Below are 19,930 nucleotides of genomic sequence, written 5' to 3'. Positions count from 1 at the left end.
GAAACAGATAACAGAGCCGGGCGCAGCCGGGGGCAGTTAAAACAAACCATAAATAAACCCAAAGCATAGCTGGCGGCAATATATATATATATATATATATATATATATATATATATATATATATATATATATATATTGTGAGTGTACTGCTCTGATATTTATGCGGGGAAGCGACGTGATCATTGTTATATGTCGCGTGGAACACGGCGGGTCAATCCCTCTGTTCCTTCTACCCATCCAAACCCATCGTCACTGTCATCTGTGTATGACCATCATCATCCCCGCGCGGTTCCGTCTTTCGGTGGCCTCTGCTCAGCAGCCTTATTAAAAGTGGTCCTTTTGCATCTCGGGACTCTGTCTCTCAAGTGGTGGAGGGTGCACTCGATTCCTCCGTCTACCTCTCTCGGTAGCACCGCTGGAGCTTTGAACAGGTCGGCGATTGCCAGTGGCAGACATCCCCATGCAGCCCGAAAGTAGCAGTGGTGCTTCCAACGCAGCAGCTCCTGCTCAGCGTGCCTTCACTATCACCACTCCCCAGCGTAATCCTCCGCACTTCGCTGGCCTACGGGGCGATGATGTAGAAGAATGGCTCGACCACTTTAGCAATACCGCAAGTTGGGCTAGTTGGTGCATGATATCGAAAAAACTTCAAAGCGCACAAATAGACGGGGACAAAGAGGAGGGACACACCCGGGGTTCGCATGCTAGGCGTAGAAGGAAGGTTCGTTTGCTCACTGTTGCTGAGACTTTGAAAGAAAAAGATGTGGAATTATTGGTAGCGGATAAGGAAGGTTTTTTTCTGTTGCTTTCCGAAGGGCAGTTTTCGGAGAAAGATTCGGCTGCTGTAGCCAAGAATTTCATAAACGTTAAGCTGGATCCGAAGAAGATTAAAGAACGAGCAAAGAACCTCCTCCAACAAATGAATCTCGACCGTTTATCTCAGTCGGTACATAAGCCTGAAAGACTAAGCTTAGACGTGTTCTTCACGATAAAAACGCATAAGCCTGACCAACCTCTGCCCGCCATTGTTTCGGAAAGGGGAACATGGCAGGTTGTGGTCTCGGCCTTTCTAAAGAGGGAGCTGCACAAGCTGCATGTACATGATCCTTTTGAGCTGCGAAATTCTGATGCTATTGTTGATGACTTGCAGAGTGGTGTGTTAGATGGTTGCAAGGCATTTAGTGTGGATGTGGAAAACCTCTATTATTCGCTCCCACAGCAAGAACTACTGAGCTGTGTCAAGGCTTGTATTTTTAAAGACAATGATGAGCAGAAATTTCAGTCTGAGAGTGGTGTAACTGTTGGTGGCTTCATGGAGGTACTAACCACGTATTTGCGATCAACGATCGTAATGTTCGAAGGGCAAGTCGTGCTCCAAAGGGCAGGCGTTTGCATCGGCTCTTGCGTAGCCCCTGTACTGAGCCGTATTTTCCTTGGGAGAGTGGATGTTTGCATAAAAGAATGCCTTCAGGATGATGCATGCCGTATCTACAGATATGTGGATGACTATTTGGTTTTTGTGCGCTGTGAAGAACGTAGGTTTGAATTACACGACATTCTGAATGTGTTCGACAAGTGTGGGATGGGCCTAACCTTCACATTTGAGCAGGCAGTTGAAAGGTGCAACCCGCCGCGGTGGCTCAGTGGCTAAGGCGTTGCGCTGCTGAGCACGAGGTCGTGGGTTCGATTCCCGGCCGCGGCGGCCGCTTTTCTGATGGAGGCGAAACGCAAAAACGCCGGTGTGTACGAGATTTCAGGCACACGTTAAAGATCTCCAGGTGGTCAAAATTAATCCGGAGCCCTCCACTACGGCGCGCCTCATCGCCTGCGTTGCGTCGGCGCGTTAAACCCTACAATCAATCAATCAATCAATCAATCAATCAATCAATCAATCAATCAATCAATCAATCAATCAATCAATCAATCAATCAATCAATCAATCAATCAGTTAAAGGGTTCATACAGTTTCTGGATTTGAAACTTGACCTCTCAAATCGACACCCGTGTTGGCATTACCACCCGCGTTCGGAGAAGCCGTTGCTGAACTACTCTTCTGGCCATTCAAAGATAGTGAAAAGAGGAATAGCATGTCATGTCTTGGGTCGGCTGTTAAGAAGTCGTGTGACCATTTCGTGGGAGAGAGTTTTTCGAAGCAGAGCACTCGCCTTAAGGCGGCGGGTTTCCCTCCGTCTGTACTGTCGGCAGTGTGTGGTGTCCTTTTGCGCCAGATAAAGTGCAAATTTTCAGAGGAGGAGAAGGACCGGCCTGAAAGAAAATTTTTTGTAGTCCCGTACGTCCATTAAATGGCGCACGGTTTGAAGAACGTGGGGTCCCGATACGGCGTAAGGGTGTTGTTCTCGGCAAAAACAAAAGTGGGCAGTCTCTGCCGCATTGTTAACAACAAGGGCCGGCCTAAGAAAAAGAGGAACGAGTGTGCCGTCACCCACACGCAGCCTTTTGTTCGTTGTGCGAGTGGCGTCGTGTACAGAATCCCGTTATCATGGAAGTCTGTGTATGTGGGCCAAACTGGACGCTGTTTAAACATTCGTTTGAATGAGCATGCGTCAACTGTGAGAAATTCAACAAGCGCCAATTTGGCTGCTCATTGCAAAAAGTGTAAGTGTCACCCGTTGTTTGGTGACACAGAGGTGCTCTATCGGCATAATGATCAAACTGTCAGAGAATTGGTAGAGGCATACTTTATCAAGGAACATAGTGACAAGTGTATAAGCCAATCATCCATTATTCTTCACGGGAAAGAGCAAGCACTAATCGGCTCAATGTTTGTGTAATCTGTTTGGTGTTCATGTATAAATTTGTGTTTTTCAATAAAACCAGCAGTTGCGAGTAAGCGCGTGTGTGTGTCCCTCCTCTTTGTCCCAGTCTATTTGTGCGCTTTGAAGTTTTTTCGACCACTTTAGTCGAGTGAGTTCGTACAACCGGTGGGATGACACGTTCAAGCTACAGAACGTTGCTTTTTCCCCAACCGAAGTGGCGAAGACGTGGTTCTTTAACAATCGGGAAACATTCGACGATTGGCCGAGTTTCACCCAAGTGTTAAGAAAATTTTTGGTACATCGTCTGGTCGCTCGGAGGCCAAAAAGAAACTTGATACTCGGGTGCAGCACGCGGAGGAGACATATGCTTCCTATATTGAGGATGTCCTCGCGCTGTGCCCTCGAGTTGATAAAGACATGCCCGAAACGGGCAAGGTGCGGCACTTCATTAAAGGGGTGTCCTCTTTTGCTTTAAACGCTATGGCGATTCAAAATCCCGCTACCGTTGCCGATGTGCGAAACATTTGTCAGCGCCTCGACCATCTTCAGGCTATTCGACTCCAACCCGATCCCTGGACCATCGGCTCCTCTGGGAGTACAGAGCTGCGTTCTTTGTATGGGGCCATCATTCGCGAGGAGTTACAGCAGCGCGAAGCACTCTGCCATCACGGCCATCCGGTCAATAAAGTCCACGCACAAGGGCTGCGCGACGTGATCAGAGAGGAGCTCACAGCTGTCACAACCGTTCTGCAGCCCTGTCAGTCTGCTTTACTTCACGTGCCTACATACTTGAAAACTTCTTCAAGGCAACCTGTGACCACCGAGCACATTGCACCTCCAACTCCTCACGGCCACTTGACCGCCATTTCTACGCCTTCCGTTCCACCGTTTTTTTTTTTCATTCAACGGGGCGACCACCGCGTCCTATACATGAACGGCCCGTCTGCTACTACTGCGGCATCCAGGGGCATATTTCTCGCTTTTGCCGTCGACGGCAGCTAGACGAGCGGCGCGGCCACGCCACTTACGAGCGGGACAACTACACCTATTCTCCTCGTAATCATGTGTATTCACCGTCTCCCAGACGCCGATCAGCGCCTCCTGACACCAGGGACCTCCCCCGAGACTCCCGGCCCTCTCGACGTCGTTCCCCTTCGCCCTTCCAGCGCACTTTGTCGCCTCTTCGTCCCGTTTCCAATAATCCCAACCAGCACCCGGAAAACTAGATGTTGCAGTTTTTGGAGGGAAAACTGCATCACCTGGAACGACCAGAGGTCCTCCCGAACTTCCTTCTAATATGTTGTCTATTTTCGTTGACGGAATTCGAGTGGAAGCGCTAGTCGATACCGGAGCCAGTATTTCTGTAATTCATGCTGATTTGTGTTCACGTCTTCGCAAGGTAAATACTCCATATACTGGTCATTGCTTACGTGGCGCTGATAGGAATGACGTCACACCTTCGGGCTATTGTACCGTGCATGTTTTAATCGAAGTCCGCCATCACATTCAGTGTGCTGTTCTGTCCCCCTGCGCCCATGAACTCATCCTTGGTTGGCACTTTCTTTCTTCTGCCTCAGCCGTTATCTCCTGCCGTCAACCAGCTATCAACATCGCCGACACAGAACAACCAAATTATCAGGACGTACCACAGCAAACACTAAAAGTGAATGCCGATCACTTTTTGGCAGCCGGTTGCGAATAGATTCTGTCGGTCACATCAGACGAAATTGTCGTAGGTGACGTGGTTGCCATGCTGTGTAGTCGACTTTTGCCACAAGGGATTGCCATTGCCCTCTACCTTGTTCAGTTCATGGGTGGGTCCGCAGCCTTAGTTGCCCGTAACACCACGCATTTACCGATGCTATTGTCACATGGAACTACTATATCTTCGGTGGCTGACAGTACCCCTGCAGCAGTCGTTTCCACTGGCAAGCGTTCCTCGAACAAGCCCTCGCCTGCTTCGCCTGGTGATTTCTCAGCTCTTGCGGCCACTCTTAGTCCCAACCTAACACCAAACCAGACCAAATTAGTGCTTGATCTTTTATCCAAGCACCATGGCTTGTTTGACGTGCATTCGCCTGGCCTCACACAGACCACTGCCATAGAGAATGGAATCGAAACAGATGGCTCGGCTGTGATCCGACGCAGATCGTATCGCGTCTGCTCGTCTGAGCGCAAGATAATTGAAGATAATGTGGCCGATATGCTGAAGCGCAAAGTCATTCGCCCATCTACAAGTTCTTGGTCCTCTCCCGTTGTGCTGGCCGAGAAAAAAGATGGCTCTGTGCGTTTCTGCGTTGATTATCAGGCGCTTAATAAGATCACTCGAAAGGACGTGTATCCTATGCCCCGCATAGACGATGCTTTAGACTGTCTGCAAGGGGCTGAGTACTTCTCCAGCTTGGATCTTCGATCGGGGTACTGGCAAGTCCCGATGCACGAAGCGGACAAAGAAAAGACGGCATTTACCACCCCAGATGGCCTTTATGAGTTTAATGTGATGCCGTTCGGCCTTTGCAATGCCCCTGCTACATTCCAACGCATGATGGACACTGTGCTTCATGGCCACAAATGGAAAACGTGTCTATGTTATCTAGACGGCGTGGTAATCTTTTCGTCCACATTTTCGCAGCATCTCGAGCGCCTTTATCAAGTGCTAACTTGCCTTTCTAATGCCGGCCTGCAAATGAATACTAAAAAGTGCCATTTCGCTAGTAAGAACATCAAGGTGCTGGGACATGTTGATTGATTGTAGGGTTTAACGCGCCGACGCAACGCAGGCGATGAGGCGCGCCGTAGTGGAGGGCTCCGGATTAATTTTGACCACCTGGGGATCTTTAACGTGCGCCGAAATCTCGTAAACACGGGCGTTTTTGCTTTTCGCCTCCATCAGAAAAGCGGCCGCCGCGGCCGGGAATCGAACCCGCGACCTTGTGCTCAGCAGCGCAACGCCTTAGCCACTGAGCCACCGCGGCCGGTGCTGGGACATGTGGTTTCCAAGGATGGAATACGCCTGGACCCGGATAAGACTGCTGCCGTTACCAATTTTCATCGCCCACTACAACAGAAAGATTTGCGGAGCTTTCTTGGTCTCGCATCGTACTTACGGCGTTTTATCTGCAATTTTGCTACACTCGCTTCTCCTCTGCACAAGCTTTTACGCGCCAACGTGCCCTTCGTCTAGACGAACGAGTGCCAGGAAGCTTTTCAAGCCCTCAAAGACGCCCTTACATCCGATTCCGTCCTGCGTCATTTTGACGAGACACCACCCACTATACTTCACACTGAGGCTAGCGGCTGCGGCATTGGTTCTGTTCTCCTGCAGCAAGATGCTCATGATTGTGAAAGGGTGGTCGCGTACGCAAGTCGCGCCTTGACACCACCCGAGCAGAACTACAGTATCACCGAGCAAGATTCCCTCGCAGTTGTTTAATCAATCTAAAAGTTTCGTCCCTACCTTTTACGGCCGTCATTTTACCATCGTCACAGACCACCATGTCCTCTGCTGGCTATCAACAATGAAGAATTTGTCTGGGCGCCTAGGCCGTTGGGTGTTGCGTCATCAACAGTATGACTTCACCATCGCGTACAGATCAAGTAAAAAAGTATCTGGATGCCGACGCACTGTCGCGGTGCCCCCTATCCTTGTCGTTGCAGCCGGCCGTGTCGCAAGCCTCCTCCGACTCCAGTCAGCCGTGTTTACCCATAGCACCCCTCAACCACGCTTCTGTACCCGACTCTACCGAACTGCAAACGCTACAGCACGCAGTCTCTTATTGTCGCGTTTTAATCGACGGCCTCGATGGATCCGTCCAACCGCCCAACAGCCGCTTGCGACGTCAACTTCATCTCTTTCGGATCATGAATGGAGGGCTCTGCCGCGGAAACCACCACCCTACAGGCTACAAATGGATTCCTGTGGTTCCCCGTCAACTCCGCCGACGCATATTCGAGGTGCTTCACGATGATGCCACTTCTGGACATCTCGGCTTTCAGAAAACATATGACCGCGTTCGCAGTCGATTTTTCTGGCCCGGCCTCTCTACCAGTGTCGCACAATACGTGGCATCTTGTGATTTGTGCCAGCACCGCAAGCGTTCGACGTCATCCCCTGCCGGTTTGCTTCAACCAGTTCCGTGCCCCTACGGTCCCTTTGAAGCCGTAGGCATAGACTTGTACGGGCCCTTACCTCCAACAACTGATGGTTTCCGCTGGATTGTGACGGCTGTGGATCATTTGACCAGATACGCTGAGACCGCTCCCCTAAAATGTGGAAGTGCTCAAGAAGTCGCTGAATTTGTATTACACAGTATCATATTGCGACATGGGGCACCTCGGGTTCTGTTGAGTGACCGTGGCAAAACATTTCTTTCCCACGTACAGCCGATAAAACGCTTGTCTATAACAGCGATTTCAACTTCAACCACCTACATCCGAAAACTGCCAAAACATACTCGTTCCAAACATGTCGGAGGCAAAAGCGAAGGGCTAAGACTTCAGAATTCCGCAGTTGTTTTATTAAAATCCCGCTCCGGCGGGGAAGGATAGGGCTAAGAGTATGAACGCTGTGTTATAGACAAGCCTTTTACCGGCTGTACTTGCGGAAGTGCTCCGGGCTGCCGACACCGTCCATAAAACCTCTTCTAGTTACCATCCCCAGACGAACGGGCTCACCGAGCGTTTCCACCGCACTCTGTCCGACATGATCTCGATGTACGTCAGCCCGGACCACAGCAACTGGGACATCTTCCTACCCTTCGTAACATCCGCATATAATTCAGCTGTCCAGCGCACCACCGGTTATTCGCCCTTTCTTGTTTACGGCCGTCCCCCCTCTTTCGTTCTGGACACCGCCTTTTTCTCGGCTCCGGTCCCCGCTATTTCGCCTTTTCACGATAAGTTCACGCTACGGATCGCTTACTGTCGACGTGTAGCCAGAGACCACACCGAATCCAGCCAGCAAGAAAGGAAGGCCCGGTACGACTCATCACATCACTCCGTTCAATTCTCCAGGGGAGACGAGGTCCTTCTTTGGACCCCTGTTGGTACTCCAGGACTTTGTGAAAAGTTTCTTCACCGCTTCCTGGGCCCCTACGTTATCCTCGAAAAGACCTCACCAGTTAATTATCGCGTGTCTCCAGTGCAGACTTCAGCGGACCGTCGGTGACGTGGAACCGAAATAGTGCACGTTTCATGGTTAAACCTCTTAAGCCGTCGCCAGCTCTAACTCTGTACGGCCAAGCGGCCTCCTTCAGCAGCGGGGGAAAATGTGTGGGCATTGTGAGTGTACTGCTCGGACATTTATGTGTGGAAGCGACGTGATCACTGTTATATGTAGTGTGAAACACGGCGGGTCGATCCCTCTGTTCCTTCTACCCATCCAAACATCGCCACTGTCATCTGTGTATAACCATCATCATCCCCACGCGGTACCGTCTTTCGGTAGCCTGTGCTCAGCAGCCTTATTAAAAGTGGTCCTTTTGCATCTCGGAACTAATATGTATGTATGTATGTATGTATGTATGTATGTATGTATGTATGTATGTATGTATGTATGTATGTATGTATGTATGTATGTATGTATGTATGTATGTATGTATATATGCAAAAAGAAAGACACGCCGAAAAAAAAACCTCTAAAAAAACCTTTCAGCAAAAGAAATATCGGCAATGCAGCGCCTTAAATCCCGTGAGGATATTATCGTCAAGCCAGCCGATAAAGGTGGCGCAATTGTACTACTGAACAAAGTTGATTGTGACCGCGAAGCTTCCACGCAACTCAGTGATAGCTCGTTTTACAAGCTGCTTCATGAGGATCCTGCTGCGAATTTTAAATCCGTTATTACGAGTACACTAACAGACCTGATTGAAAAGCAAGAAATTCTGCCTTCCGCCTTGCAATCACTCGTTCCACTGAGCCCTGTCGCGGGTCGTTTTTATCTTCCAAAAATCCATAAGTCAGGAAACCCCGGTCGGATGATCGTTTCCGGCGTCGGTACGATTACAGAACTAATCTCCCAATTTGTCAATACAGTAATTAACCAGATTCCTCCTTCTTATTCATCTTATATCAAAGATACTAACCACTTTTTATCCGATATTGGCGGTCTTTCAGTTCCCCCTGATTAACCGCTGGTTACTTTAGAAGTGGCGTGCCTTTACACCAATATCCCGCTCGCAGATGGTACACGGGCAACACTCCATGACTACAATGAGTCGATCTGCGAAAAAGTAATTGGCAGCTCCGCTTTAATTACCATTTTAAAATTGGCACTAGAATTTAATAGCTTTGAATTCAACGGCATCCGTTATCTTCAAATTAACGGGAAATCAATGGGTACACCCATCGGCCCTAATTATGCAAATATTTTCATGGGTGTACTCGAAAACAAATTTCTGGCAGGCCGTTCGCTGAAACCACTGTACTACAATCGGTTCATTGACGAAGTCTTCATGATTTGGCATCAGGGGGAAGCTCCGCTGTTATTTGTATTGACGATTTTAATAACACTAATCTATCCATTCCTTTTAGCCATACCTACTCGGACCAAATGATCAATTTTCTGGACGTAACTTTAACACTGTTTGAATGTCAACTGACTACAAAATTGTATAGGAAGCCAACTGGCAAGCAACAATACCTACATTTCAATAGTTATCATGTAAAGCACTGCAAAACCAGCATACCCTATACTCAGGCACTTCGATTTAAAAGAATATGTTCCGAGTGGGCTGATTTTAATTCAATTGGGCACAACTCCTTAGTGCGTTAATTAAAGGAGTACTGACACGAAATTTCAAAGTTGAGATAACTATGTAAAACGTTTCCTTTTTATCAGGAGATATCTCCCAGCAAGTTTCAACAGCAACCGTTCAGCGAAACATATTTAAAATCCATTTTAATCTTCGCCCGCACGAGAAAGCCCAGAGCGGGCCGACGTGACATCATCTGCTACGTGCCCCAAACTGCCGACGTCGGGGCTCCCGTGACGAAGCCGACGCGCTGGCTGTGGTTGGCGCGCGCTGCTCGGGCGTGTGTACACGTCATGGTTTTGGGACTGACGTCATGCTGCCCGGGCCTGTGGGGACGGCGAAAACCTCGGCCGGTCTGGGCGCGCGCGTGCGCTCGCTCGCGCGCGCTTCCAGAGAGGCAGCGATACGGCAAGAATGGTGACGTCATGTTATACATGCTGTCATGGCGGCCGCTCGGCGTTTTTCAGTCGAAACCGAAACTGGCACGAATAAACGACGCCGTAAATGAATGTTTACGCTGCGCTCGACCGTCTAATCTGTCATTCTATGATTAGTGGGCTGGTAGGCACGCATAGCAGCGAAAAAAACGTAACATAAAAATTTCGTGTCAGTACTCCTTTAAGCATAAATACGCACCCAAGATGATCGACGACGCCATTAAGCGCGCCGATAGCCATGTCCGCAAAGCACTTTTATGTAGTGGAACAAGACAGCCGGTGTACTCCCATACAAACCCGTTTCTCACATTTTCCGCGCCTGCACAAAATGTAAATGGCGTCCTAAAAAGGCACCACAACATGCTGTTACAGAGCGAGCGATTAAAATCAATATTCCGAGAACCACCACGCGTAACGTACAGAAGATCGCAAAATTTACATGACCTGCTTACATCATCCAATAACAAACGTGAAGTGCATTCTGGCTGCCGCCCTTACAACAAACCGCGTTGCAAGGTGTGCAATCATATGACTACATCCATAAGCGCAAGCAGCACCGAATCTAACTTCAGAGTAAAGATAAATGGGAACTACACTTGAGACACGAGCAACGTGGTTTATCTACTTGAATGCGATATCTGTAAAATGCAGTATGTTGGCGAGACCAAAACCCCCTTCAGGCAGCGGTTCAACAACCACAAGACTCATATCTCTACACTACCCCACCTTCCGATATCAAAGCATGCCAATGTCACGGGCCAGTCATTTGACCATATCAAAGCAACGATACTTGAGTCTGGCTTTCGTACGCATCATGACAGGGAAGTCCGCGAATCATTCCTTACATTTAAATAACAAGATAGAAAAAACAAGATAGAAAAAACATATAACAAGATAGAAAAAAAACTTCAGATAGGGAAATCAAAGCCGCCTAAAATTTAAGTTCGGATGAAATCTGATTTGTCGGCCCCGTCCACGCAGGCCACCTTGCAGGCGCGCTCGTCGACGAATCGGTTCGAGCCGATGAGGCATCGGTGGGTGAGAAGCAGCGCCTCGGAAGCCCGGATGCAGAGCATGCGACCGTCGCCGGCCGAAAGCTGGGCGAAGTACGGGAACCTGAGCAATTCCGCGCTGCACGTGGTGGCCTCTGCGGGCGCCCGGCACGGCGCGTGGCGCTCCCTGGCGCCGGGCCTTCGGACGTGCAGGTGCGGCCCGTGCTGCGTGGAGCAGCGGCGCCGGCACTCGTCCAGGCTGCGGTACACGTCGCCGTCCGAAGGGCTCGGGCAGAGGCCCTCGGGGAAGTGCCAAGCCCGGCATAGTTTGCCATTGAAGAACCACTAGCTGACGTTCAAGTCATGCCTGCGGCAAATGCGGAGCGTGAAGTTCAGAGGAAATTCCAACCCTGTGGGTGCAGACGAGCTACTGTGAGGATGCACAGACTGTCCGTAGTAGTTTGGCGAACCACGTTCCCACAATGCGAGCGAAATCCCTGAGGTGCACTTGAAGCCGAATGAAACGCATGTGATACGGTAAAGTATGGTCATTTTTGTACTGCGATTTCGCATACTTGAAGAAATGCTGTGACGGCGGCGGTGACGCCACCAACGGACTGGTTCGCTGGCTCATTCACGCACTCACACAGACACTCACTCACTCACTAAGCCATTCATCAGTCACTCACTCACTCAGTGACTAAGCCATTCAATCACTCACTCGCTTGTGCAACGCTAATTTTGTGTCCTAGAAAACGCGGGGCCGTTCACGTGGCATCTCCGACTACGGTGAACTGCACCACATCACTCCGCAGGCTCACCCAACACCTTAAACGCATTCCACCTGCCTAGATGTAATGTAAGGCAGACAAGCTGGTCATCCTAGATCATGGCGCGAAGCTCGTATACCAACTGTTGGCTAATCCGTGGTCGTGTAAATTCGACCAATGAATAGCTTCGTTCTCGCGTCTGCGGTAACGCACGGCACCATTCTCCGCTATGTTATAGCCCCACATAGTACCACTAAATAAGCTACTCCTAAAGGAGTACTGACACGAAATTATAAAGCTGAGATAACTATGTGAAATGCTTTCTTTTTATCAGGAGATATCTCCCAGCAAGTTTCAAGAGCAACCGCTCGACGTAACACATTTTAAAGCCATTTTAATCTTCGCCCGCACGAGAAAGCACAGAGCGGGCCGTCATGACATCATGGGCTACTTGTCCCAAACGAGCCCAAACTTCCGACGTCGAAGCCGATGCGCTGGCTGTGGTTGGCGCGCGCTGCTCCGGCGTCTGTGCACGTGACGGTTTTGGGACTGACGTCACGCTGCCCGGGTGCGTGGGGACGGTGAAGGCTACGCGAATTCCATTGGGCGAACAGGAGCAAGTGGAGCGAGCAGCCAGAGCAGCTCACGGGAGTCACGGGGACATGTGCTTTCGTTCCGCGAATGAAACATTCGCGCTGCTCCGGGAGCAGTGAAAAGAGGGGGAGGGCCAGATGTCAACAGTCATGTGACCAAACGTTTCCCGCGCTAGCTTCCCGGAGCATTACGCGCGCTCGTGATGTCCGCACGCAGTTATTCCTCGCCAGTTTTGCCATATGCGTGCCGGTGGTTTTGTGACTGCCTTCCGCATGGCGACGAATGAAGAAGCCGAGCGGATGTTCATGTTCATGATAAAGGGGTCACCATCGTGTCTCCCAAGAATTAGCTGCGAACGATAACAGCGTCCGCCGTCTTTTTAAAGGGGTCACCATCGTGTCTCCCAAGAATTAGCTGCGAACGATAACAGCGTCCGCCGTCTTTTCCAGATACGACTCTACTTCGGTCGCTGCTCCGGCGGGGTGAACAGGTGCTCGAACATAAACTCATGCAATGTCAAATCGTCGTCTTCGTCGCTGCTGCTGCTGTCCGATGATGAGCTTGCGCTTGAATCTGTGGTGCTTTCATCAACTAAAAGTAGCAGCAATTCCTTGACCAGACGGCCGCGCTTAGCTGCTGCCGTACGCACTGAGCGACTACCGCGGCTGCTGGATTCCGCCATTTTTCCTCCGCCACCCGGGGATAAAACCAGAAGTGACGCAAAAGAGGTCATGTGACTTCTTCGGCGTTCCCTGTTACTCCGCCGCTGGCGACGAAGCACCGAGAACTGCTCTCGGCTGCTCTCGGCGCCAAAAAATGCTCCTCATCGACCAATGAAACACAACGCCCCTGCTCCTGCCCGACCTCTGGAAGACGCCAGAATTCGCGAGAGCACTTTGGGTGCAGTTAGAAGTGCTCCTGTTCGCCCAATGGAAAGCGCTATAAATAAACTACGCTTAAGAGTACCGCCACTTCGCGCACCCGGAGGCGTCTGGGGGCCATTTTGTTTCTGGCTTGCAGTGTTACCATCTCTCCGAACGAAACCGCCGCCGGTTGTGACGGGCAGAGTGCGACCGGCCGCTCTAGGGGTGAGCCTCATTTCACACACGATCTCTATGACACCCCCTCGCGCTCCTGTCACGTGATCAAAAAGGTCGTGACGTCAAGACCAAAAGTCACGTGACCAAGATCGTTTCGTCACGTTCTTGCTTTGCCCAAAACAAATCGTGCCGTGCGCGTTTTCTCTACGTTGGCGTCGGCGTTTGTTTGACGCCCCATTTTCTTCCTCTAAACGTCAGTGCTATCCGCGTGTTACGTTGTCAAGGCCGGTTATTTAAACCAAGTGCAGCGTCGATCTGCAAACGCTAGACTTCGCGTTGTGTGCTGTGCTGGGAGCTCACGGGTGTAGCCGGCGTGCTGAGCCCTCGTCGACGAAACGGTGACCATGACGACACCGATCCATCTCGTGAAAAATCGAGGACGAACTTTGCCACCACTAGTTCTGCAGTACCTATCCTACAAGTCACGTTGCCACCAGCAATGACATGCAACAACGTGCCAGAGATCACCACACGAACAAACGCCGTGCTGTGATGTGGCGAATACAGTGAGGTTCGATTGTGTGCATCGGAGCGTAGAGCTCGACGTACTTACCACATTCGGATTTTGCGGTAAATGCGAAAATGAGATGTGGAGGAGTGGAGGGTGTGTTGTGTCCTATGTACCGATTACTTGTGCTGTCGCTCTTCATGTCGGCGCACTCGGCGGTGAAGTGCGATGCTTGCATGGGCAGCGATTGTTGCAGGCAGCCGCTGCAAGCATCGCGCGGTTGTGCTGGTCAGTTACGATCGCTTTGGCGTTCGGTTAGCGCCCGAGGTTGTTTCGCCTAACGGAGCTGCTACCCGCGTAACATGCTGCGCGTTGCGGGGACGAAAGATGGCAGCGGCGGTGGTGAAAGAAAGGGTACGCAGACCATGGTGACAGCAGGACGCTTGTTTTCATTATCCCTCGTCCATGCACTTATTCTATTCCAGCATGAAGGCTAGACTTCTGCCAATTTACTAGGACGTCGTAACTTAGCTTTAGGAACGACAAAAAGTAGCTTCTGTATCTAATAACAGGTTCGAATTTCACATTTACAAAAAGCCAGCAATTATACTGGACTATAAAAGGCCACTTTACAAGTGCCCTTTTAGGGATGCTGTAAATCAGGCATGTTCTCTGAACAACCTCCGCTTAAACCCTTTCGCACTTACCCCCGCCTTTTAATATATATCCTCCTGTGGGCATTGAAGTGTCCACCAAATGTGCATTCTGCTCTTTGTTCTCTTGAATTTTATTTCAAGCTACATAAAAACCGCTTTTGGCCTGAATGTCCAACGAGACGAAGGGTCCAACAATACTAAGGCCCACTGTTTTATTCAAGACATGCATTTGTTGTGAAGATTAAGCCGATAGCGGTAGGTTCAAGCATGTTGTGCCAAATGTTACGCTACGTTAATAAAATGAGCGTTGCAACTGTGCAGGTAGTCGTGTGCGGGCCTCACCTTTGCGTCAATATAAAGCGTTGCACATGAATGTGCCGTACCGGATGGCTTTCGTCAACCTCCTAAAAATAGTTCCACCACAAAACAAACAAGAAAGTGTGATTGTGATTATGGAAATCTATAAGACTAATCTGTTTGTTTGCGGCACAGGGTACCATCATATGATTAATGGCGTGTGAAGACTGGACCGGAAATCACAAAATTTCGCCAATTACTCTTAGGCCAGAAAAACGAACTTCTGCTCAATTGATTCTTTTAGCAACGTATGGGCTATCTTCTCGATTTAGCTGGAGCACTCCTTAATGATTCAAAAAATACAGCGCGACTTGGACAATGACGGTAAAGAAGGACAACGGGTCAAGCGCTCATGGTTTACTAGAATTAACGTGCACACAAAATCATCTGACCCGCTATGAAAATAAATAATTGCATTCAAGCAGCATCTCTTGGCGCTCTCTCTTGTTCATTCCTTTGTTTGAAGTATAGTTGTCCATCCCTGGGGAGTATGGCAACTGAACAACCCGGTGGCAGATTAACCGTTTGTCCGCTCACATTTAGTTCCTAAAGGGCGTAATGATTGGGGCAAAGTCAAGCAGTCCCCCAGAAGACCAACTTTTAGTCCTTTTTTGCCTATGCATGCATGCAGTCTTTTTAGGCCGACTATGCGGAAATAACATTTTCAGGGGGTTGAAATCTTGAGTGCAATTGGCCTTTGAGCCTACTCGTGCTCACCATCCCACAGGACGGATCAGGCTCCAACTTCAACGCACAATGACTCAGCTAACCAAATTCATCCACCGCACCAAGCACAAACGGGCAGGAGTGAAGGAACCAGACATCACCCGACTTAAGCTTTTCTCATAAGGCACATTATGTACGGCACACCTCACCTGTCTCGCAAGCCAGCCGAACGGCGAACATTCTGTACTTGTGACATGACGCATAATATCGATCACTGCAGGTGAACAGGATATGCCTTTTCGTATGCTGTGAATGATCTCGTGGCACCTTGTCACAAGCACAGACACTTACGCACAGAATAGTAATAGAAGTAAAACGTGAACAAAGAATTGTAAGCCTTATTTCGGAACGTAGGGTAACCTGGCACAGAAGACGACCGCTTATCTGAAACCAGGTAACCGGTATCGACAACAATGAACCGCAGGAGTACAGTATTATGATTTGTACTAGCTGCTACGTAATTATTTGTGGCCACCCTAAGCTATCGACAAAAGAGGTTTTTTGGTCCCCTGCCACCTCATTCGGCTCCTTCCCACCGTGAATTGTCATCGCTCATTTCATTTTGCATATCCCAGGTGGCCCCACTGATCCAAGATCAGCTTGCCCGTCCATAATGGCCGCCATTTTGCCATAGTCACAGATCGATATTATGTATTTGCAGAATAAACAGGTATCTACTGTTGTTGTTCCCAGTGCTAAACAAAATAGACCACAAAATGCGACCTCCATGTGAAGTTTGAGCGCGAACAGAGCAGCGATACGCTCAGGAAATTTTCATTTCCTGAGCGTAATTTCATTTCATACGCTCAGGAAGTGTTCCATTTATCGATGTAACACATGTCCTGGTGCTGAGTCTATGCTGCTGAGGGCATCGTCAAATTTCTACTGCTACTGACAGATGAGGAAAGGGAATTGATGAAAAGAAGACGGTTTTTGAAAAGTGAATACTATGATAATTCCAAGGCTTGAAGTTTGTATATGGGCTTGCTCTTGTGACAGCGTGAAGCACAATAACGTCGTTTTTATAAGTGGGCACGAAATTTAGACGAAATATCAGAAGGGAAGATATTGAAGTAGGATGTTTTATCTCAATGACTGATTAATATGTGAAATCCTGGATGACAAATATGGCACATCAAACCGACGCCTTGATGAGACCGAACTGAGAATATACAACCCTCATCCGCATCGACCGCTTCTTACGGGCTGCCAGCAGTTGACGGACACTCACGCGCGTACACGGTGAGTGTCAGGCGACTGTCGTAGCACCCTCCTTTTTTTGGATGGACGAACAATGTGACTGTTTGGTTAGCGCTCGTGTGCCTGCCATGGCATGAAGGTCGGGAAAATTATTTTTTTCACTGATACTAGTGCACTCCAACAAAACGACGAGAAAAACCCTGATGGTTTGCCCGAATGATAAAACAGGTCCGAATGAAAAAAATTGGAGTCATATTTCGGCACCCTCAGCAATGTACTCGCGACCAAGCTTGCTTTCTTCAATAGCGTTGCAGGCGCACTCAAATTTTATGACATAAATCAGAGGTGCCAGGCATACATTTCACTTCAAATTATCGTGTAAACGGTATTGCATGTGAAAATGCAGAAGGTCCCACAACTATATTGCGGTAGAGGGCATTCAAGGTAACTTCAGAGTGCTCCAGACATTCATTTAAAAGTAAGAGCCTCAATGTCTAACGAGACGAAAGATCCTCTGAGACGGAAAGTCCAATCGAGCCTGAATGACCACCGAGACGGAATATCCACTATTGGACCTTTCGTCTCATTGGACCTTTAGATGCTGAATCCACTGAAACAAAGCTAACGTAATGACTTGCATAGTTTCAGTGTTGGAATACTGAGTTCGCAACCAATTTTACAAATTGTGAAACTGCCACACTTCTACTGCACTATTGTTAGTCACAACAGTTACCAAGGCCTGAAAGGAACTTTACATTTTTTTGTGTGTGTCAGCAGCAGCTGAAAATGCCTTGCTGTAAACAAAATTTGTAGCAAACATTATGCTTGCATTATTGCGCATACAGTTGGGATGTTTCGTTGCCGCTGCTGTACATCACTTCACATTAATCAGGCAGAGTTAGAATGACAGCAAGCATACCCCACATTTTTTTTATTGCGATAGTATGCCCATTGGCATAAATACTATGTCACAGGTATGTAAAACAAAATATATAATATAAAATCAGCAAATGTACAAAAAGGCCATTAACTGCGAAAGTAAAATTAGAATTCAATAAGTACACTTGAACAAAAGAAAAAACAATATTTTTATGCACAAAAGTGCAATAAAAGCAATATCTTGCAGGTAGGTAGTTTATTGTTTATGTGACCGACTTCTTGTACCTGTAATTCTGCCTTAACAGTGTGAAGCATTCATTATGTCTGTCTAAGATGTAGCTTATGAGCCACTTAATTGCTCTCAGCAATGCTACAGATCTGGGAGACAGGATAGTTAAGCAGACACCAATTTATTTGAGAGCAGGCCTCAGGTACGTGTCGGTGTACAAACATTCAAATTCAAATAACATACTGAAAGACAAACTAATATATACACAGGTAAACAACCCAATGTGGAGTAATATGGAAATCAAATACAAGACCACTCGCACTTTGTTATACAGATACCAGGACACTGCACCTCTGTGCAATTAAAACTCACGGGCTTTGCACAAAGCCTCCACAAAAATTGTTACAGGCGTTAACGATTGCGCGCCGCAATCGCAAACGGATACGCCTCGTTACACGACAGTTAACGTGCCCACTAACGCAATGGGCGCGCTAAAGTGGTGCTTTCCGCTGTACTAAAACTCTCTGTACAGTGACGACTGCCTCATCGTCGACTCATGGAACCTTTTCTCGTTGTCCGAAAGGTAGCCACGAACAACGGCTGCGATCCGAGACGTCAGTGACCGCTTTCCACTCGCACTTTTGATATAGTGGGCCTTGAGCACCCTGTTTTGGGCTTCAATGCCGTTATTTGTCGTTAGAACAACGTCAAATTCAAGCCTGTGAAACATTACCCACAGCTCCTTCACACTTAGCCACACCGCTTCAAAGTAGCTGCGAAATTTCTCGTTGTTCCAGTACTCTGAGCTAGAAGCAAGAACAGGTAAGGTAAGGTTAATAACTACTACATGTGGGCGTCAGCTTCCCGGCGCGCAAGGCCAGCCGCGCACTCGGAACGATCGACCGCCAGGCACGAACGCGACGCCCGAAACCACGAAACGACGGAAACAAGGGGAAAATAGCTCTCCCTCACTCTCGCTCGCTTATTTACCTGACAGAAACGTTTGCAGATGGACGCTGCACTTGTTTTAAATAACCGCCCTTGACACCAAACGCGGATAGCACCGAACCGACAAACGCCGACGCCAACGTAGAGAAAACGCGCACGGCACGATTTGTTTTGGATTAAACAAGAAAGTGACGAAACGATCGTTGTCACGTGACGTTTGGTCTTGACGTCACGACCTTTATGATCACGTGACAGGAGCGCGAGGGGTTGTCATAGAAATCGTCTGTGAAATGAGGCTCACCCCCGCTCTAGCGCCCGCGCAGCCGAGAGAGAGAGAGAGGAGAGGCGCCCAAAAACAAAATGGCAGCGCCCATATGTAAACAAACATCACGTGGTGCCGACCGACCAATGGAAATCCCGGCGGCACATAACAATGAGAGAAAAGAGTGCCGATACTCTAAAAGCCTTTATTTAGTGACGCTAGTGAAGACCTCGGCATGTCTGGGCGCTCGCGTGCGCTCGCTAGCGTGCGCGTCCAGAGCGGCAGCGGTACGGCAAGAATGGTGACGTCACGTGATACCTCCTGTCGTGGCGGCCACTCGGCGTTCGTTTTATCGAAACCGAAACTGGCACGAATAAACGACGCCGTAAATGAATGTTTACGCTTCTGTCGACCGTCTAATGTGTGATTCTATGATTAGTGGGCTGGTAGGCACGCATAGAAGCGAAAAAAAAAAAACGTAACACGATAATTTCGGGTCGGTACTCCTTTAAGAGTAACGACACTGACGCACGGCGGAAGCCATTTTGGCGCCTGACTCCAGAGTGGCAGCTGTATGTGCTCCATTGCGTGCGATATTGGTGGGCAGGATTGGTCCGGGCGCCGCTTGGCAACCATGATAGCAGTGTTTACTTTTTGAGGATTTCGAGACTGCACGCTGGTGCGACAGGGTCGCGCTCGGTTACGCTAGCGTAGCTTATTTAGTGGATCTAGGTTACACTAGAGCTAGTAAATAAGCTACGCTCTACTAGTGGCTGTAGATTACGCTAAGCCACAGTGTTCT

This window comes from Haemaphysalis longicornis, unplaced genomic scaffold, assembly GCF_048455015.1.
Source record: "Haemaphysalis longicornis isolate Haplotype H1 unplaced genomic scaffold, Haemaphysalis longicornis Haplotype H1 scaffold_9, whole genome shotgun sequence".
NCBI lineage: Eukaryota > Metazoa > Arthropoda > Arachnida > Ixodida > Ixodidae > Haemaphysalis > Haemaphysalis longicornis.
Note: the sequence above shows the minus strand (reverse complement) of the source record.